The 21,530-nt window shown below is 55.6% G+C and overlaps 1 protein-coding gene across 1 annotated transcript in view; it reads right to left on the bottom strand.

Annotated features, from left to right (window-relative positions):
* Window positions 1–9,469, bottom strand: part of WNT5B (Wnt family member 5B) — an 85,264-nt gene extending 75,795 nt beyond the window's left edge. Inside the window, exon 1 of the mRNA XM_052639375.1 lies at window positions 9,297–9,469. The gene's annotated coding sequence lies outside the window, so the exon portion shown is untranslated. The remainder of the gene's footprint in view (window positions 1–9,296) is intronic.
* Between the last annotated feature and the right edge of the window lie 12,061 nt (window positions 9,470–21,530).

Genomic DNA, 21,530 nt, shown 5'->3' with positions numbered 1-21,530 from the left:
ATTCTAACTCAGGTCAGTCCACTTGCCCCCAGAGGCCGTGTGCTCCCCACTGCTCAGGCGACAGGAAGCCGGGACAGGGGGCGAAGGCTTTACATGCCTGAAGGTCACAGCTGCCCTGAAGCCTGGAAGGCTGATATCCAGGCTGACACTGTCTAAACAACTGCTCGGCACACAGTGGCCCCTCTACTGAGGACACCCCACTTTCGGGGGACCCGCTGTCAGTCGGGCACCTCCCTGAGGTGGCTCCCGGCACAGTCCCGGCAGCACGCAGGGCCTCATCTAAGATGTGATGAGAACACGGTGTCACCACCCATGTGGCTGGTAGCAAGGGTGAGATGCAAACACAAGTGATCACAATGTAAGACCAAGTGTGAAAAGGACCCCACAGGTGAGCTTTGAACAGAAGCAGCCCTTCCCAGCCAGTGCCCAGACAGAGGGGTCCTTTCCGACAGAGGCAGGCAGGGGGCTGGCATCTGAGGTGCCCACAGGAAGAGGGTGGGGTAGGGCAGGACTCTGGCCTGGCTGAAGCACAGGGAAGCAGAGAGAGGACTCTGGGAAGGACATTAGGGGCAGGATTGACGGTATTGAACCCGGAGTAAAGATACTCTGTGAGTTGAGTAGGGACAGGAGGAGTCACTCAAGAATGCTGAGCAGGGGGACCTCCCTGGTGGTCCAGTGGTCAAGAATCCACTTGTTAATGCACAGGACACTGGTAGGATCCCTAGTCTGGGAAGATCCCACATGCCCTTGCACCACAACTATTGACCCTATGCTCTAGATCCCAGGGGCCAAAACGACCGAGCCCACACCCCACAACTGCTGAAGCCCGCACACCTACAGCTTGTTCTCTGCAACAGGAGAAGCCACCCCAATGAGAAGCCCGGCCTGTGCACCACAGCTAGAGAGTAGCTCCCCTCGCCATAACTTGAGAAAGCTCGAGAGCAGCAAGGAAGACCCAGCACAGCCAAAAATAAATAAATACTAAAGAAGAAAAGAATGCTGAGCAGGGGAGGGATGTGGGGCAGCAGGGGACCGTCTGGGAGCTGGTGAGCGATGTCCCTGGGGAGTGGACCAGGGATGAACAGCGGGTGGGAGAGCTGGGGCTATAATTCACATCCCGCCCGGCGGGAGCACCAAGACAGGATGCAAAATGGACCATCGTTCCAAAGGATTCAGGGGAACTGGACACAAGAAAAGCTTCTCTGAAAGTCACAGAAACACTTTAGAACAGTGGTTCTCAGACAGGGTCAATTTTGCCCCCTGGAGACAACTGGCTATGTCTGGGGGCACTTTTGGCTGTCATCACTGGGAGGCAAGGCTGCTGGCATCTAGCCAGGAGAGCTCAGGGACGCTGCTCAACAGCCCACAGTAGACAGGACAGCCCCTTTAGTAGCAGAGAATTACCAGGTCCAAAATAAACAGCGTTGAGGTTTGGAAACGAGGTTTGGGGACTATAAGGAAAGGAAAGTGGCACTGATGTTCTTCTCACCAGGAGGCTCGTGAGCCTGAAAGGTAGAGGAACCACCAGGCCTTCCCTGCAGAGACACAGCTACACACCAGGACCCGCACACAACTGTGCCCCAGGACTCTCGTCCACACTCCCAGGCATCTGCTACAGCCAGGCCCGACAGGCAGCAAAGGTGAGGACAGGCCTGGCACCTGCCCTCCAGGCATTGCCATCCAGAAGGGAGACGAGTTGGTAAGAAGTACACACATGTGTCTGAAAATGCATACATGCTTGCACACGTCTGTGCAGTAAAGGCTGAACAAGGGGACGTCCCTGGTGGTCCAGTGGTTAAGACTCTGCACTTCCACTGCAGGGGCTGTGGGTGTGCCCACCGTCCATTGCATCCCCAAACCACCAGTGACGTGTGTGCACTGTCACAGATGGGGTCTTCACCCCAGGAGATGTTGTTGTTTAGTCGCTCAATTGTGTCCAACTCTTTGTGACCCCAGGCTACAGGCTCCTCTGTCCATAAGATTCTCCAGGCAAGATTCTACTGGAGCGGGTTGCCATTCCCTTCTCCAAGGGATCTTCCTGACCCAGGGATCAAATCCATCTCTCTTGCACTGGCAGGCGGGTTCTTTACTACGGAGCTACCAGTGAAGCCCCTAAGCAAAGAAGATGGGAGGATAGAAGACTCAAGAGGTATTAGAATTCTGCACACTTACTGTTTGTACACAGAAGGAATTACTAGAACAAAATCTAGGAACTGTATCTTATATCTTCAGCACTTTGGACATGCCTGGACCAATATTTATTATATGAATAATGCAATGCAACTCAATCCACAGAAAACCATTAAGGATGGCATTTTTTTTTTTAAGGCAAAATAGGCCTCTTTCTCGCAAAGAACGTGCTACACAATTACAAAGCTCACAGAAGATCAACAGTCAACAGCTATTCTGGGAAGGCTTTTAAGCTCAGGCACCCTCAGCAGGGTTTTGGCTCTGAGGACTCGATGGAGAATATGACAGACATGGGGCAGCCGACGTTGAACAGGAACCAACAAACCAGAGTGAGAGGCACTGATGGGTGCTCTAGAGCAGAGAGCCAGGAACAGAGAGTTGGGAGGTGGGCAGTGGGCAAAGCTGCCACTGAGACTTGAGGGCAGGGGTCCAGCACAGTGAGGACAGCATCACGTGTGCCCACATGGACAGGATGACAGGACCAGGCCACAGTGGGGGGGCCTGCGACCACAGCAGTGGAGCTAAGAAGGGTGTTCACGTCGGGAAAGACATGGAGAATCTGCAGGAAAGCTCTGAACCTGAGACTCTGAGAGGTGGGACTCTCGAGCAGCTGGAGGCTAGGTCAGGAGCAGGGCTGGGGGTTGTGGACTCTGTGCTTTGACATTTAAAGGACTCAACCCATCTGCCCACCCCCCCCCCCCAACAGGTGAGGCATCACCTCCATCCTGGAGAAGGGCTGGTCGCCCAGAAAACCAGTGGGTCCCTGCTTGTCAGCCCAAGGTCCCCTGAGGCCACCAGGAAGGTCTCGGCCAGTGTCCAGCCAGCAGAGGGGTTTGGTGGGGCTGAGAGGGTGAATTTAAAAGCCTTGAGTTGGGAAAGCCTCTCCAGTGTGCATGCGAGCCTCCCCCACTGCTGGCGACCACCCCTCCTCCCCTATGTCCGCCCTGTAGGTCCGTTCTGCTGGTTCCTGGACCCACCTGACGGCAAGGCCCTTCACAGGTGCTGCACCCTGTCTCACGGGGTGGATGGACCCGGCCTGGGAAGAAGGAAGACACCCACGTGGTAACTCCCCCTGTGCATTTAAAGCTCACTTCAGATGTGATTTCACAGGGGTTATCCTTTTAAGAAAAAGACAGCATGTCAAGATACTGAGTGGTTTCCAAACACAGCGGCTGTCCGGGCATCTGGTGAGTTGAAAGGACAGATGTGTTTGAGATGGGGGTCCGTGAGACCCCTCCTCCCCTGCTGGGGCCCAGCTCAACCCCCAACCCTACAGATCAGCATCCTGAGGGGCTCCACTTCTCCTTCCTTCACGATGGCCGACCCCAAACACCCACCCCTGCTGCTAGTGGTCATTCCACAAACCCAGAACCTCTGTCCCTTGGATGTCGTGCCTGATAGGACATAGTCGACACCCATGAGAGTCACTCCCTTCCAGGACTGACTCAGATTGACCTAAGCAGTGGCTGTTCTGCTCATGGGAGCAAGGGGTGGTGGGGCTGGGCTGAGGATTCTAGGTGCCTCCCTGACAGCATCACAGTCAACAACACCACCCCCCCAATACCTCCAGCCCTGCAAAGCCTGGAACTTTACAAGCTCTGATCCTTTGCAGCCCTGATCTTCACCACCAGCTACCACATGAGAAGAACAGGAAGTTACTGTTTCCACCTACAAGTGAGGACATCAAGGCACAGAGAAGCCGGGCAGGTGGCTGGCTCCAGCCTCCACTCTCTGAGCTGCCCACAGCCTGTGGACTCAGGGCAGAGCCCACAGAACCATCTAGAACCCCCACCCCATCCACCAGCTCCTGCCCCTCGGTGGGCTAGGACATTTCTAGCCCTACACTTAAACACAAAAGCTCTTCAAAGGTTTCATCACTTTGAATGCAGGTCTTGCACCCCAAACAACTGTATGAAGTATTTAGTAATGATTGCTCAAAGTTTCCCAGGAGAAACTTCCCAACGAGCAACTCAGAGATGATTCCACAAATTGGGCTTGACTTCCCTCAGCCTCCCTCAGCGATGGGAAACCTGACATCTCCAGGTATCTCCTGGGAGAAGAAATGAGGGGGAGGGGGCGGCAGCAGGAACAGAGCCCAGGGGTGCTATGCAGCTCCTCCCCCAAAGCCTCCCCTCAAAAGGAGAGCAGAGTGAGACTCAGCAGGGAACAGGGTCACCCCAAGTTCGTATCAGAAAAGCTTTGTTCTCGTTTTTTTTTAATATAAAGTGATTTTTATTATATTTTTATTATATGCTATGTAATTTTTTTTTTTTTTTTTTTAAGCTGTGTTGAGTCTTTGTCATGGCACGTGGGATCTTGGGATCTTCCAATGTGGTGTGGGCTCTCTAGTTGTGGTACGCAGGCTTGGTTGCCCTGTGGCATGTGGGATCTTAGTCTCTGACCAGGGATCAAACCTATGTCCCCTGCATTGCAAGGCGGATTCTTAACCGTTTGACCATCTTTTTATTTAAGTGGTGCACTTTCTTTTTCTTTTACTTTTGGCTGTGCTGGGTCTGTGCTGCTGCCCGGGCTTTCTCCAGTCTCGGGGGGTAGGGGCTCTCTCCAGTTGCAATGCAAGGGCTTCTCTTCCTGAGGAGCACGGGCCCTGGGGTGCGGGCTTCAACAGTCAGGGCTCGCGGGCCTACTTGCCCCTTGGCAAGTGGGATCTTCCTGGACCAGGGATCAAACCCGTGTCCCCTGCACTGGCAGGCAGATTCTTAACCACTGCACCACCAGGGAAGTCCTGTTCTCATGCTTTTTGCTCCCCTAGTAATGCTCAGAGGGAAGTTCTGTTCTTGTGTCTTTTGCTCCCCTAGGAATCCCGAGAGCAAACTTACTCCCTGGATGTTCCAGATCACTCAGATGTGACTCGGGGGCTACAGTCTGTAAACCAAGAACTTCTCAAACTGAAGCCCAGTTTAGTTCAGTCGCTCAGTCGTGTCTAACTCTTTGCAACCCCATGGACTGCAGCACGTCAGGCTTCCCTGTCTATCATCAATTCCTGGAGATTACTTAAACTCATGTCCATCAAGTCAGTGATGCCATCCAGCCATCTCATCCTTTGTTGTCCCCTTCTCCTCCTGCCTTCAATCTTTCCCAGCATCAGGGTCTTTTCCAGTGAGTCAGGTTTTTACATTAGGTGGCCAAAGTATTAGAGCTTCAGTTTCAGCGTCAGTCCTTCCAATGAATATTCAGGACTGATTTCCTTTAGGATGGACTGGTTGGATCTCCTTGCAGTCCAAGGGACTCTCAAGAGTCTTCTCTTACACCACAGTTCAAAAGCAACAGTTCTTCAGTGCTCAGCTTTCTTTATGGTCCAACTCTCACATCCATACATGAGTACTCAAAAAACCATAGCTTTGACTAGATGGAAACCCAGTCCTCAGGAAATCCCTGACCCTATTAGTCAAATAGGAGTGACCTTCGAGGGTTAGCATTTCTGTGGTTCAAGGAAGCCGCAGAAGAGAAGGGACCCTGGGCCCTGGCCCCCATGTCTCCAGGAGCTGGAGACAGGGCCTCCTCGCTCCATCTTGGGACGCTGACTAACCACAGGGGCCCCTGAGGCCAGAGCCAGGAGCGCAACCTAGCCCCTGGCTGGACCACAAGCCCTGCCTGAAGCCATGGGGGGTGAAACAGGAACCGTGTGAGACGCCCGCTGCCCTTGGTGGGGACGGCCCTCCTTTCATTGGCGGCCACCCACCCCCACGCCTGTGCCACAGCAGAGGGATTTCCAAAACGGAACCAGCCAAAGCTGTTAGAAATAACCGTCTATTAGAACTGGAAGAGGCCTCCAGGTCAATCCAACACCCCACATGACAGGAGAGACAACTGGGCCCCCTGGGGAGATGCTACGATGCACCCCAATAAACCTCCCTCAGAGACTTCATGCAAGAGCAGGACACACAGGCAGGCTGGGTTCTCCTGGGGTGTGGAGGGTTAAGAAACAGCCCTGTGTTTTTAGGGCCCTGGGCTGGGCTGGCGACAGTTACAGTCAGCATGAGGGTCTCAGTCAAGGCTGGAGTCGAGGGTCCCTGTGCCTGATATTTGTAGGGGGGAGGGTCAGAGGAGAGCCTCCCCCAGTACTGATCAGCTTCCACAAAGAGGTGGGAAGAAAGCCCCGAGGGGAGACGCAGGAAGGAGAGAGGCCGACTTTAGAAAGTCTGGAAGAGAACTTGGGCTGCACAGCTGGGAAAGACTCAGCTGCAACCACAGAGGCCAGGAAGCCTGGAAATGCTGCCCAGCGGCCAGGAGGGCGAGACCCAGAGCCAGTGGGTCAGACTGGAATGAGGGGGTGGATGCTTAAATTTAGCCAGGTAAACAGTCCCAGCAGAGGGGCTGGGAGGAGTGGGCCACCATTGCCAAGGCTGGCCAGACTGGACCAAATGTCGGGTCCGCTTTCTGGGCTCCACCAGCTCGCTGCCTGGAGGGGGCAGTCTGTCCCCCTCAGAGATGGGGAGAGGGTGATTTGTACTGTAAAAGCTGGCTCAGATGAAAAACCGTAGGGATTTCACCTTCACCAAGCGTCCATCCCCAAGCCCTCTCCCAGGTTTCTCTGAACTGCTGGATGCAGTTTGAAGATGTTTAATAGACACATCACCAACTCAATGGACATGAATTTGAGCAAACCCCAGGAGACAGTGAAGGACAGGGGAGCGTGGTATGCTGTAATCCATGGGATCACAAAGGGTGTGACATGACTGAGCGGCTGAACAGCAACAATAGCAACTAGCTAGGGATGCCCCAAGGCGAGAGCGCAGAACCACTTCCCTCCGCCCTGTCCTCTCCCCACTGGGGGCTTCTAGATCTCCTGCTGTCGTGAGGCTCAAGAGACTTGAAGGAGCCCCCCAAACAGCAACAACCAACCAACTACGGAAAACTCTAGGGACTGTGTTCAGGTGTGGGGAAGGAGCAGGGGGACCTGTGCAGAAGACGAAGGGGATTAGTGGCAGGCAATTTGGAACGGAGCTCGGAGCAGAGAACAGCAAACAGGACAGCTCTGTGGGCTTTCTCGTGTCTATTTTAGAGACGGTGAAGACCAGCACGGCACGTAAAGCCTCCTCCCCTGCTAGACACACCAGCATGGCCATCCAGAAGCCGCAGAGACACCAGGAGTGAAAATTAGAACAGGCTAGCCTGGGCTCTGGTCCTCCTTGAGGAAGAGCAAACAAGAAACTCTTTGAGCTGCCACTAGAGTAACAGCAGCGTGAAATACGCAGGTGAAGGGCAAGCCCCAATTTTTTCTTTTCGTAGCATATGGCTCCCAGCAATTTGGCTTAGACTTTGGGCATAGAAAAAAAAATTTTTTTTTTTTTTAGAAAAGGATTGTTTGCAAGCCAATCAGACCGCTTGGAGGCAAAGCTCCATAGAAAGGACCCAAAGAAGGCTATTTTCAGACTGAGCAGATGTTTGTTCACACATCCATACTCGAATACCCTAGAAGTTGGGGCCTGGGACTGCAGGGCCTGCAGACCCCAGCAAGTCCCAAGCCCGAGGGCCAGTTTTTCCTAGAGGGAAAGGAAAGGGGCTGCCCTCAGATACTTATCCACATGCCACCTCGGTAGGTCCTTGGCTCCACAAACATCCTCCTCTGTGCCTGCTGCACCTCTGATGGTGCAGAGACCTCTGTCCTCAGGTTCGGGACTGCACCTCCCCACAAACGCCCTGCGGCATCACGGCTCCCTCAGCGTGCAGAGGTTTCTGAGCACCGCCTGTCCTTCCCAGTAGAGGTATCTCCTTCCTCCTGCTATTTATAGCTACAAATCTTCTGTGTGAAGACAGAACAGATGCTATTTTGAAATGGAGGAAACCACCACTCAGCCTTCCACATCTCCTGGGTCGGCAGGTCTGCCGGGGACCTAGCAGGTGTGTGGGTGCAAGCTCAGGCTGGGTGTCACTCACCCCCACCTGAGAGCGGAGCCTTGCGCCTGATAAGTGAACTGCACACGTGATGCCACACCGGAGGGGCGGGCTCCAGGAGAGGGCCCTCGGCTCTCCCAAGGTGTGCCCACTGTCCCCAGCCCCTGTGTTGCCTGAGGGCTAGCCTCAGGAGGGGCCACCTTAAGCTTCCGCTGCTGCCCCTGGCCCGGTGCTGGTAATCTGGCAGGAGCGTGACTCTGCCCACTGGAGTTTACCGCACGCACCCTGACGGCACGCGTCTCATTGCTGTCAATGGAAACTTCCTAGGCCACCCGACTGGTAACAGGATTCTCCTCCAGGTACCAGGCTGAAGCTCTGCCCGGGGGGTGGTAACTGAAGGCGGTGGCCAAGCAGCCAGGTGGCAAAAGGGCCCGGGGCTAGGGGCAAGCGGAGAGCACGTCCCCCAGCACAGCCAGGTCACACCTCAGCGCCTCTCTGTCGGAGAAGCAATCCTGCTCCAAGCAAAGGCAACGAAAACATCCAGGAAAGGGCGCTCTGTCTCGAGTGCGCGGCCAAGTATCCCCCGAGGCTCCAGGAGAGGGTGGAGAAAGGCCACCCGGCACCTCTCGCGGCCAGCAGGGAAGAGGCAGGGGGAGCGGAGGCGCAATGAAGGAAAACAGAAAACTCCGAGGACCAGCCGGAGACCTGCTCGGGCTTCGGCAGGAATCCAGGCACCAAACTAACACTGCTCGCGGGGGTTAAAAGAATCCAGATGGAGCCTCGCCACAGTCTGGCGGGCGCGGGGCGCAGAGCCCACCGTGGAGCCCAGCTGGGCCCGAGCGAGCGGGGAAAAGCGCGCGGGAAGCTCGGGGGCTCGCGGCGCGCGGACTGCCCGGGGCTGAGCCCGCGCGCCCGGGGGCGGCTCCCCGCAGCTCCTGGGGCCCGAAAGCGGCGACACTCGCCTCCTGGAGGGCGGGGACCCTTGCTACCTGCCGGCTGGGGGCGGCTCGGGCGCGGCGAGAGCCCGCGGCCCCAGCTTTGTTCGGCGGCAGGGACCCCTTCCCTGCGCGCCCCCTGTCCCGCCGGGCCCCCCGGCCCCGCAGACCCGCCCCGGTCCGAGCTCGGGGTCCCCGGGGATGCGGTGGGGTGGGGCCGCTCCTGGACCGCGCCTCTCTGCTCCCGACACGGGCACCCAGACTGGCCCGCGGGCGAGGGGCGCGGGGAAGTTCGGCGGCGGGGCGGGGGCTTACCTGCGCGTCCGCGGCTTGTCAGGCCCGCGGGCTCCCGCTCGCTCTCCGGCGGCCCGGCCCTTTCAGAGCCCGCGGGGCCCGAGTGGCCGGGGGCGTCGACTCTCCGCGCTGCTGTTCGGTCTCGCCGTGCGTCCGCCCGGCCCCAGGGGTCGACCACTCGCCCCCGCGGAGCCCGAGATCTCTATCCGGAGGGCGCCTGGGTCCCCGCCGGCGGGCGGAGGCGGGCAGCGGCCGGCGGTCGAGCGGAGGAGGCCGGGCGCTGCGCGGGGCTCGGGCCGAGGGCTGCGCGCTCCTCTGCCCCCGCGGTCGGGAACTTGGGCCCGAGTTGGCTGCGGCGGTGGCGGCCGCGGCTCCGAGTGCAGGGCCGGCGCCGGCCGGCGGGTCCCGGGCCCCGCGCTCCGCCCCGCGCCTCCTCCCCGCCCCCGCCCCGCCGCGACAACCCGCCCCCGGGGCTCCTCCCGGGCGGGACAGGGCCTCGCACCTGCCTCCGCGACCCGCTCACCCGCTCCTTCTCGGGACAGACGCTGGGGCGCGCGTGGGGAGTCCCCCTCCCCGGACACCCCGCACATCTACCGCCCACTTCGCCAGAACTCTGCCGGGTCCTCCGGGAGCACCTAAGGACTCACTGGGCAGCAGCCCCGGGTGCAGCCAGCGCTCCTGCCGGGAGCCCCCAGCTCACATCAAACCCTCGCACGCGCTTTATCCTCCTCTGGGTCCCCCCAAGGAGGAGAGGACCTGTCATTTCTGGCTCACAAACCCGAGCCATTCCCTTGGTCCTCGATCCCTGGACAGCACCCGGCAGAGCCATTCTTCGGGTGAGGACGGCCTCCGCGGCGGGGCTCACAAGAAACGCGTTTCAAAGGGAAAATGCGCGCCCTCATCACTTCTGGGACACGGTTCGGGCTGAATTACTCCGGTAGTCACTGAACGGAGTTAGAGCCTTAACAGTTACTAGAGCCTCGGCTGGGAACCATGTCCCAACACTTTGATTGCAGCCCCCAAATCTGGGGAGCGCGGCACCATCTGGTACCCCTGGGCGAGCTGTCCCAGAAGGAGTAGCCAAGGTCCCACCAGGGCAGAGCTCCAACTCCAGCCCCGGACCCTAGTCCAGAACCCAAACAAGAGGGCCCCAGGGTGTGAGGCCCACCTTACAAGGGCTTTTTTTTTTTTTTTTTTTTTTAATATTCTACACCCTCTTCCCTTCCCCTAGTGAGTAGAAGGTTGTTCTAAAGAAATTATCTTTGAATGCAGTAGGTGAGGGGGAAAAAGGCCATAAAAACAATAGCAATAATTGAAGGCTTGGGCTTTTTAAAAGTGGTATCACAACAGGGTGACAGCCTTCCCCTTTCAGTGGGGGAAGGGGCTGCAGGGGCTGGTCAGAGACTGAGGGCCCAGGAACCCACCACAGTGGGCTGGCAGTAAGGATCTATTGTGCTCTGGGTTTTACAATAAGGAAAGTAAGCGCAGTTTTAGCAAATACCACGCTAATTAGGGAGAAAGTCTTCCCTGGAATTGTGCTGGCCTGGCCGGAGGTGCCCCAGGACTCTTCTCACCTCACAGTAAATGGGGTTTATGAGACCAGGTCCAGCAGCCTGAAATGAATGGCCTGTAATTGCCATGGGTTGGGGGGCCACCTTCCCCAAGGGGAGCTAGTTCAGGCTCTATCTGTGGGGACAGATGAGACCTGCATGGAGCTGGTCTAACACAGGACGCAGGAAGAAAGCTTTGAATTCATCTTGACAGATTACAAACAGGCTCACCTTCTCTCCTCCTCACAAGAGATGGGTTCTGAGGTTAGGGTCTTTGTGCAAGCAAAGGAAGGCCTCATGCAGAAGAAAAGTGGCAAGCAGCCTGGCGGAAGCTGGGGATTCACTTCATACTCTCGTTTATGGAGCCCTAAACACACAGAGATGGCTAAGAGCAGCTCCCAGCCTCGGGAGGTTAAAAGTCTAAAAGAATAACTACAAGAATGAGCAAGTTTGCTTGGGCCCCAGCTGACCACCCAGGGGGAGGGCAGGTGACAGGTGACAGCCATCCCAGCTGAATGTCCCCTGTGTGGTTCTGCACCTCCCGCCTCCATCTTGGTCCAAGATGAGTCAACGCTTGTGGCCCAGCGAGGGAAGCTGCAGCCCCCCAGGAAAGGAGTTTGTGGCTGAGTAGCTGGGAAAGCATTCGAACAAGGAGCCCCGAGTCCTGGGCCAGGTTCCCAGGGGAAGTGGTGAGCGCCCCACTGCTTGAGTCAGCCCGGAGGCCAGTGCTGTGGGACTGCGGACAAGGCTCGCCCATGTTTTGTCTGTGATGGCTGGGTGGGGTCTCCCGCCTTCTCCCCCAGATAAAACATATCCTGACTTGGCACTTGTGGTTTAAACATAGAGAAAGCAAGTTTCTGGACCTATGGAAAAGAGTAATGGTTCCCGCTTTGTTTATTGGAGACACTGTTCCTCCTTCCTGGTCATGCCCCCACAGGCTGCCAGCCACCCTCAGAGGCTTCTTCTAAGGCAGAACAGCTAACAAAACCCTGTCAGAAGGAGACAGGCAGAGCGAGCCCCCTCCGTTTCCTTAGTTCTCTGTGGCTCTCTGTTGAGGCCCCTTTAGGGCTGACCTCTGCCCCTTGGGCTGTGCACACTGAGGGCAGCTGTCCCCTTTCCCATCCCAGCACCGGGAGGAAGAGTTTCATGGACCACAGCTGCTCTGGCGCCAGCGCCCTGATGTGAGAAAGTCCTCCACCCCACCCCAACCCAGTTGCTTCTCTGGCGCCTTCCTAAGGGTTTATTTGGGAGGCACAGAGAATTTCTTGGGGGCACCGGCCTGACGAGCCTTTGAAGCCAGGAGAAAATGGAGAAACAAAGCTACAGAGCTAGTAGCCGTTTTACCAACAGCTACTCCACGGGCACACGGTCTGTGCCGGACAGTGTTCACCTTGCGCTTGTTGTCTGGATGCTCTTCGGAAAACAGAGGCTTGAAAAGCTGGTAGATTCTGACCCGAATATCAAGCCGCCACCCATAGATCCCCATAGATTACCCCCTCCAATCCCCTGCCTGCCTCAGACTCAAAGTAGCTGAGACATTCTGGGATGTGTGGGTCGGGGGGGATACTAAATGCTAATGGCACCAGGGTTGGAAAGAGGAGAACTCTGCTATCATGGGCTTGAATCTGCCTCTGCAGTGACCTGTCAGGGAAAAGTTCACAGCAGGAGGCCAGCAGCTCAAGAGAGGCTGAAGGAAGCAAGAGTATTGACCGTCTCAACACTGATACGGGAGAAGGTGATGGCACCCCTCTCCAGTGCTCCTGCCTGGAAAATCCCATGGATGGAGGAGCCTGGTGGGCTGCAGTCCATGGGGTCACTGAGGGTCGGACACGACTGAGCGACTTTACTTTCACTTTTCACTTTCATGCACTGGAGAAGGAAATGGCAACCCACTCCAGTACTCCTGCCTGGAAGATCCCATGGATGGAGAAGCCTGGAAGGCTGCAGTCCATGGGGTCGCTGAGGGTCGGACACGACTGAGCGACCTCACTTTCACTTTTCACTTTCATGCACTGGAGAAGGAAATGGCAACCCACTCTAGTGTTCTTGCCTGAGGAATCCCAGGGACGGGGGAGCCTGGTGGGCTGCCGTCTGTGGGGTCACACAGAGTCGGACACGACTGAAGCGACTTAGCAGCAGCAGCAGCAGCAACACTGATACGTGTAGTTACGTTTCATCTTGATTGAGATCCATCTGGTGAAGACAGCCCTGCTCACCGCCCTTGGAGGGTCTCCTGTAACCCGTTCTCCCCAGAGAGACCAATGTCCTCCAGGGAGAGATCTAGCAAGGGTGCTGAGCAGGGGGCTCCACATCAATACCCTCCCATCCCCCTGACCCCGGACATCCGGACTCACTGCCTGTATACGTGATCTTGGGCAGGAACAGCTGTCTCTCAGCCACTATTTCCTCATCTGTCAGGGAGTGGCGGTGAGACAGCCTGCCTCAGGGGGTGAGTACTACGTGGGGTGCAGCAGGTGAGGAAACCGGGGGCCGCCTCTTGCGGACGGTGTGTGCTGTGTGCTCAGTCGCTCAGTCGGGTCTGACTCTGTGCGACCCCATGACTGCAGCCCACCAGGCTCCTCTGTCCATGGGGTGCTCCAGGCAAGCATACTGGAGTGGGCTGCCATTTCCTCCTCCAGGGGAACTTCCTAAGCCAGGGATCAAACCCACGTCTCCTGTGGCGCCTGCACTGGCAGGCAGGTTCTTTACCATTGAGTCACCTAGGAAGCCCCTCACGTGTGGCACACACTCAATAGAACTACACTTGATCTTAGCCGAAAGGCTGAGAAGCGATAATAAAAACGGCTAACAGCGTTACTCCTCTAAAGCAGACAGGACCTGAATTCCTACGTGGATGGTCTAATGTGGCTCTCAGCCTCTAAACTCCTGGATTTTCATCCCCATATTTTCTCCTATGAGAAGACGTACAGAGTCCTTGAATGTTCCGTGAATGAATTACTGCTTCAGAAATATTTAGAATGAGGCAGCTGAAGGTGTCATTGAAGTGAAGTGAAGTTGCTCAGTTGTGTCCAACTCTTTGCGACCACATGGACTATAGCCTACCAGGTTCCTCCATCCATGGAATTTTCCAGGCAAGAGTACTGGAGTGGGTTGCCATTTCCTTCTCCAGGGGATCTTCCCGACCCAGGGATAGAACCCAGGTCTCCTGCATTACAGGCAGACACTTTACCTCCTGAGCCACCAGGGAAGGTGTCACTAAAACCTGGCAAAATCCAGAGATCCCAGCATCACAGTCAGCATTCCCTGTAAAGGTCCTGGGGAGTGCGGGAGGGAAGCTCTCCTGGCTGGAGGGGCGGGGTGGGGCGGGGTGGGGCGGGGTGGGGGCGGGAATGAACTGCTGCAGGCTGGGCCCACAGGGCGGCGCTGTTTGGAGTCACCACGGGCACGCAGTGCTCCGACCACCTTGACCTGCCAGGATCCTCGCGTTCTATTTCCCCTTCTTGGCTTTGACTGAAGTCCTTTCGTGTGTGTTCTGTATGGACGGGTGTTAGGAGGGAATGGGGGCGTGGTGCCCGTGTCAGGGGCTCTGCCCTCACGGTGGGGCAGGGGCCCTCAGAGGGGCACACCCCCGGGTCAGGTGCCCTCAGGACAGAGTGGACCCTGCAAAGGTCACCTTCTCTGTCGGGGCTGCAGTGTCCTCACAAAACAAACCCACTATGGAGTCAAAGGGGAAAGGGAGGTAGATGGCGGTGTGGAGGAGAGACGAGAATCTGACTCCATGTCCATCTCATTCTGAGGGTTAACGGGAGCGGTCAAGTGTTGACAGCAAGAAACGGCAACGGGAGGGAGGTTGGAGGTCAGGGTGACTGGAGGTGCAGCGCCAGCGAACTGAACTGGCATCGGTGAGGGTCCAGGTGGAAGGGGACTGAGCCCTGGGGATGGTCCTACAAGGTTAACTGTCAGGGAGTGGGGCTAGGGTCAAGTGATGTGCTCTTCACAATAAGGGACCCCTGCATAGCTTGCACTCAGAAGAAAAGTGAGGTGGCTGAGAAATTCCTGGTCTTGGAAAGGAATGGGGAGGGGAGGAGGGAGCCAGGAGCTCCAGGGGTGGGGGTTGGGGTGGGGGGTCAGGTCGGGGCTCGGGTGCGGGGGTGGTGGGGGTGGTGTGTTGTCGTCCAGGCCTGAGGGGCCTTACTCCCTCCTCGTGGGGGCTGTGGAATCTTGTGATCAGAGGGTGTCTCATGGTCATTGGCTCTGAAACTGTGGGTTGGGAGGCTTCCTGGGGTCCTGGTGGTTTGGACTGTGGGTTTATCAGCATCTCTCAGGAAAGACTGTCACAAACACAGACTCCCAGGCTGCACTGCAGGCCTTTTGAGCAGGTGTGTTTGTGGCCTGTAACTTTCAAGCTCCCACAGGTGACTCTGGTCTTCAGCTCAGCCTGAGACTTGGCCGCGTGTGCGCACGACTGTGCTCAGTAGCTCAGTCGTGTCAGACTCCTTGAGACCCCATGGACTGTAGCCCACCAGGCTCCTCTGTCCATGGGATTCTCCAGGCAAGAATACTGGAGTGGGCTGCCATGTCCTCCTCCAGGGGATCTTCCCAACCCAGGGATCAAACCCTCATCTCTTGCATCTCTTGCATTGGCAGGCGGGTTCTTTACCACTAGCACCATCTGCGAAACCCCTGAGACTTGGCCCCCAAAGTCCATATCCAGCAAGCCCAAGAGGAGGGAAGAGGTGCCCTGTCTCCAGGGGGCCCCGGGGAATCCACTCCTATCCCCTTGCGTGGAGGCAGAGGGCAGGGCAGCAGAGGGGAACCCACCTGGTACCCCAGCCCAATTCCTGCCCACCTTGGCCTTGGGAATGCGTCAGCTGAGACAGGGCTCCAGTTATCTAAATGGTACTAATGAGGGTGATAGAGGAAATCTGCAGGTAACCCAGACATCTCACGGTGAGTAATGGTTTGCCTGCGGACCTATAATTATCATCAAAAGCATTTCTAAACTCCTGAATTCCGCCCTCTGAACCAGAATGCTTGGTTGGCAGTTTCCTGGGTGAAGTTTTTGTTTGACTTGAGAAAAAGTGTTTGTACCCCAACAGGCGAAGGGTGACACGTGGGAATGCAGCATTGTAGTGGACACTAGCTACGTTGGACAATGTGAAATTTAACGCATTTAACACAACACCCTCCCTTGTTCTCTGATCTTCTTCACTCTATCTAGTGGGACAAGCCTCTGAATTCTAAGATGTAACTAAGTTCAGCACCTGAATTAACCCTGGATTTTTTTTTAATGTGTGGATCAATGAAAATGACTCACAGAAAATAGCAATCAGTTACCAAGTTAATTAGACTTGAAAAATTCTTCCTTCCTAGAGGCTCTTCTTTTTTCTAAAAATATTTTGGCTGCACTGCTCAGCATGTGGGAGCTAGGTCCCTGACTGGGGAACAAACCCACGTCTCCTTCAGTAGAAGCTCGGAGTCTTAACCACTGGACTGCCTGGGAAGTCCCCAGAGAAGCCCTTCTTGAGACTTCACACTCTGCCCACGAAGACAATGAAAGAGAGATGATCAGGAAAGAGACCAAAATTCCATTCAGTGTTTCAAGTTTCAAACGTGGGCCTTAAATACCACCAATACTAAGAGAAGAAGCAGATACATGCCGTTGGTTTGGAGAGGCCTGGTGGTGGGCTGTGGGGGCTGACCTGAGTTTCCCAAACCTGAGTGGAGAGAGCCCCAGGGAGAGGTGGCCCGCCAGGGAGGGGAAGGTTCTGGCCAGTGACCTCACCCCCTCCTTTATCAAACTCCTAGCCACCCTCGCCCCTTTCATTTCCTTTCTGCCTTCCTGCAGCCTGGTAACCACACCTGTGTCCCGCCTGCTGCTTTTCTCATTCTCGGGCTGTCATCTAGGGTGTGTTTTAAGCAGGAATTTCTGGGAACAAAAAAGCTCCCGGGCCCACAGCAGATTATCCAGTGGTGGGATATCAGGCACCAGAGTTTTTGGATGGAGGAGATGCTCCCAGGCCCCGAGGGTAGGAGGTGGGGACGCGGGAGCCTTCCTGGTGCCTTTAGATCTCACCACCCAGGCGGCCACCAGCCTCCAGTCCACTTCCCAGGGTGCCGTCAGGGCTCCCAGGCCCGGCCAGTGGCAGGAGGCCAGGAGCTGCTTGCTGCTCAGTTTTTAAGTTTAAACATCCACCTGGATTGGTGGTGAGGGACAGGGTCTCCAGAGCTGGCAGAGAAGGCCCAGGTCATTGAAACCCATGCAGGCAATCCAGGGTCCTAGGATTTTTGCTTTCTGTGAGGCATGATGAATGTGTGTTTCAAAGATGCTTCATGCTAACAGTTAAAGGGTCAGAACCAACCAGGTCACAATCAGTATTTCATTAATAAAACCCTTTCCCTTTGCACTTCGAGAACCCTGAGCAGGGACGCGATGGCTGATGACCTGGACAGACAGAGGACACTCGCTTCCTCCAGATACAGAGCACGCACGTACTGACTTGGGGCCAAGCCCTGGCCTGAGAGCCTTTGATGTGGAGGAGATGGGAATGAATCAGGCGGCTGGCAGTTGGGCCAGAGCAGGGGTGAAGTTTCTCTCTGGGGAGCAGCTGGCTCAGAGCTTCCCCAGGAAGGGGGGCCGGAGCTGGGGGCCCCCGAGCAGGGTGGCCTGAGGGGGCAAGGGAGGGGAGCTTGCAGGCGCACTGGGAGGGCAGCTTGCGGGCGCACTGGGAGGGCCTCGGGTCACCCTCTCGGCAGCCAAAGCCACCGGCTGGAGGGGCCCTCACTGAGCAGAGTCCTCACTGCTTGAAGCAAAGAGTGCAATCTCAGCCTGTACCCTGGGGGCAGAAGGCCAAGCCGGGAGAGAGTCACCCCCAGAGAGGGAGGGGTGGCAAGGAAGCCCCTTGACTGCCCAGGACTGGCTTCCAGAACCTCTACCACCAAGAGGTGGTCCTGAGGCTGACTGGCTGGGGATGGCGCGTCCTGTCCTGTCCCCATGGGAGGCCCCATCGCTGGGCCCAGCCCCCATGCCAAGACCCTGCTTTGACCACAGGGCCCCAATCTGACTTTCTTTCCCATCTTAGTGGGTTTGGGAGAGCCTAGCGGGCTGGGAGCAATAAAGGCTGTTTTTGAGCAGCTGAACCCACAGGCATATAAACTCAGCCCCGGACAAGCCATGGGGCAGCCCTGCCCTCCCCCCCGCCCCCCCCCCCCCCACCCCCGCCCCCATCTCCGCCGGCTCAGCCCTTACTGCCTGGGGCGGTGACAGGGGGAAGGAACCACGTGGGCCATGTTCCTGACTTAGGGAGATGCTCACCTGTTCCCAAACCTGGCCAGCCTTCTGCCCCTTCCAGTAGCCCCCGGGTGTCCCTCCACCCAGGCGCAGTGGTGGGGTTGGGGAACACCCTCTCCACCTCTAGAACTGCCTTTTGGGAAGCAGAGATCCTGCAGCCCAACTCTTGGGAAAACCTTCCAGATTAGAGTAGTGACCATGGCGATGAGTAAAGCAGGGATAACTGTTAGTTTTTATGGATTTTCCACTGCTGTGTGGCACCAGGAATTATGTGGAGGGAAACCTGCTTGGTCAGCGTCAGGACAGCACGGACCAGTCCTAACGGAGCGCGTACCATGAGCCGAGGAATGGTACCCTCACACCTGCATTCTGATGATGCCATCCCATCATGCCGGTGAGCCCCAGCCAGGCCACGGGGACCCAGGTCAGGCCTCACCTGTCCCCAGGTATACAAGAGCCGCTGTGGAGACAGAGCCTCCTCCAAACTCTGCCCCAACACCCAGGGTCTCCATCCCACCCCCACCATCACTCAGGGGTGGAAATCAAGATGGCCAGGCTCTATAAATAGCAGTGGTGGTTGGGGTGGGGTGGGGGGAGGGGCTGGAGACCGTGGGAGAAATGCAGAAGATAAAGTGCTTTTCTGTGTAATCTGTTCAAGCTCACAAGGAGGCAGGAAAACAATTTCCCCGCAAACTAAGAATCAAGGAAAGTCCAGTTCTCTCGCCCCTGGTGGCTGGAGACTCAAGGCTTTTAATAAAACAATTCTGGGACAATGCCTGTAGGTCCAGGAAAGACCCCTGAAGCTGCTCAAGCTGGGAGAGGAGAGGGGGGATCAGCATGCTCCCTCATGCTCCCTAAGCAGCATGGAGGCTGTTTCCTCTGCGGTGGTCTCGAGTCTCCCCACACCCACTTCCACCAGCCAGGGGCTGCCAGGAAATCAGACCCATGGGATCCCAGGGTGGGGGGCTCCCTCTAGTGGCCCCTTGGACCCACTGGCAGCTGGCCCCTGGGGTCTTAACCGAAGGAGTGAAGGAAGCAGAGCTTTGAACGCCTGGCAGAGGAGAGGCCGGTCCCTTCTTGGGCATGAAACCCGGGGACGGAGGAGATGCATCCGGACCTCGCGATCACGGCAGCGTCGTTCACCAGAGCGCAGAGGTGGAAACCGCTCAAACGCCCGCTGACGGATGGGTGGATAAACACAGTGGAGCGTTATTCAGTCTTAAAAAGGAAAGAAAACGTGACTCAAGCTACAGAATGGATGAAACTTGAGGTCATTGTGCTCAGTGACATAAGCCAGACGCAGAAGGATAAATGCTGTGCGACTCCACTTATGTGAGGCCCCCGAGAACAATCAAACACACAGAGAGGAAAGGAGAATAGAGGTTACCGGGGGCTGAGGGAGGGGCGGGGCTTCAGCCAGGGACAAGGAACGCGTCTGGACCCAGATGGTTGGACGGCAGTGTGAATGCACTTGACGCCATTGGACTGGACACTCACACATGGTGACAATGGTAAATTTCATGTTATTTAGATTTTACCATAACAAGGGGGGAAAAAAAACAGGAAAAAAAGAAAGAGGGAATATGTTCATCCATCCTTGTGGGAAAAAAAAACACACCTTCTTCCAGAGTCTTAAAAAGTTTGCCAAATTACCCAATTCGTGTTGAAATTTTCTGGGTTTGTCTCAGCCTAGAATGAAACCTAGAGTCTTAAAATTCACTCAGTTTGGGAAGAATTTCTGTACTTGAATATAGTTGGAGTAATCAAGACAGCACGGCCTTAGCGGAAGGGCACAGACCATTGGAACCTGGGAACAGACCCACACAGACACTCCCGAACGTTGTGACAAAGCTGCTTCAGTGGGAGGTGAACAGTCCTCTCAACAGGAAGCACTGGGGCCACTGGACGCCCACAGACTGAAAGTGGCCTCAAGGCCATTCAAGAATATGGGTGCTCATCCCCCCTGCCACTAGGAACACGCCGAAGAATTCCATAGGGAGGTATCACTAGAGACCCACGAGAACAGCTGAAATAGGAAGCTGGATCTCTCAGAAGTTGCCGGCAGGAATTCAAAATGGTGCAGCCACACTGGAGAAGAGTCTGGCAATTTCTTAAAAAACCAAACATACACTTACCATACAATCCAGCAATTGCACGCCTGGGCATTTACCCCAGAGAAATGAAACCTAGTGCTCCACAAAACCTGGAAGTTCATGGCATCTCTATTTACAACAGCCCATAGCTGGAAATGGCCCACGTGTTCTTCAATAGGTGAACAAAATGTGGTCCATTCAGGCTACTTAGTAAAAGGCACCACCTTGCAGAGCAACCTCATCAAGCCCTGGAACCCAGCCTGGGGCCAGAATTGTGAGGAGAAAATTCTGGTATTCCCAGGTCAGGGATTAGCAGACCATTACCTCAGGGGCAAATCCTGCTGCAGGTCCTTGTATGACCTGTGAGCTGAGAACAGCTTCTACATTTTTAAGTGGTTGGAAAAAAATGTTTGAAAAGAATAATATTACCTGAGATATGAAAATTAGATGAAATTCAAATTTCAGCATCTATCGTTTCATCAGAAGACACACAATCCACAGCTGAGCAGAGACGGTACGAGTGGCAAAGCCCGCAATCAAGACTTCCTACAAAATGAAAGTGCGGGGCCCATGCTGGAAACAATGGTTAAGGGACGTCGCTGGTGGTCCAGTGGGTAAGACTCCAAGCTCCCAGTGCAGGGGAATTCTCCAGGCAAGAATACTGGAGTGGGTTGTCATTTCCTCCTCCAGGGAATCTTCCCGACCCAAGGATTGAATCCTCATCTCTTGTAGCTCCTGCATTGGCAGGCAGATATTTTCCTGTTGAGCCACTAACTGGTCACCCCAATTAGACTCATTTTCTTTCTTGATGGGATTATCTTTTGGGGTGGGGGTGCGATGGGGGCATCAGCCCTTTTGTTCAGGCAGTCACCCCACACTCACCCTAAAATATCAGAGGCAGTCTGTGACATTCCTTTTCTTCATGAAGAAGTCAAAGTTTTAAAGTGTTAATATTTTTGAGTTTTCTTATTTCTCAGATATCATGATAACTCCTTCGAAACTGCTCCATCAGCCTTGTAGTTGGGTTGAGAAGTTATGTTTGAACGTTATTTGCAAGTTATTTGGGATTTTATCCTCAAGTCATTTAGAGGCTGTGTGAAGTTTAGTACATAGTGGCTCTGTTCTTGGATACAGTAATTCAATTTGGTACAAACCTAGGAAGCAGAAACAGTGCATAGTTCCACAACAGGGCAAATCTCTGAGGCTCACTTTTATGCTTCGCAGTTGTTGGCAATTTGAGAATCCCAGTGAGCATCACCAGTCTTCTGCCGTCTCCACTGGACACCGATTTTTTAAATAAAATTCGAGATGCTGCCTCCATGGGTGGCATCAGTGGGGTGTCTGCGCCTGTTTGGATCTT

This window comes from Budorcas taxicolor, chromosome 5 (assembly GCF_023091745.1).
Source record: "Budorcas taxicolor isolate Tak-1 chromosome 5, Takin1.1, whole genome shotgun sequence".
NCBI classification, from domain to species: Eukaryota; Metazoa; Chordata; class Mammalia; order Artiodactyla; family Bovidae; genus Budorcas; species Budorcas taxicolor.
Note: the sequence above shows the minus strand (reverse complement) of the source record. Positions and strands in the feature narration are given on the sequence as shown.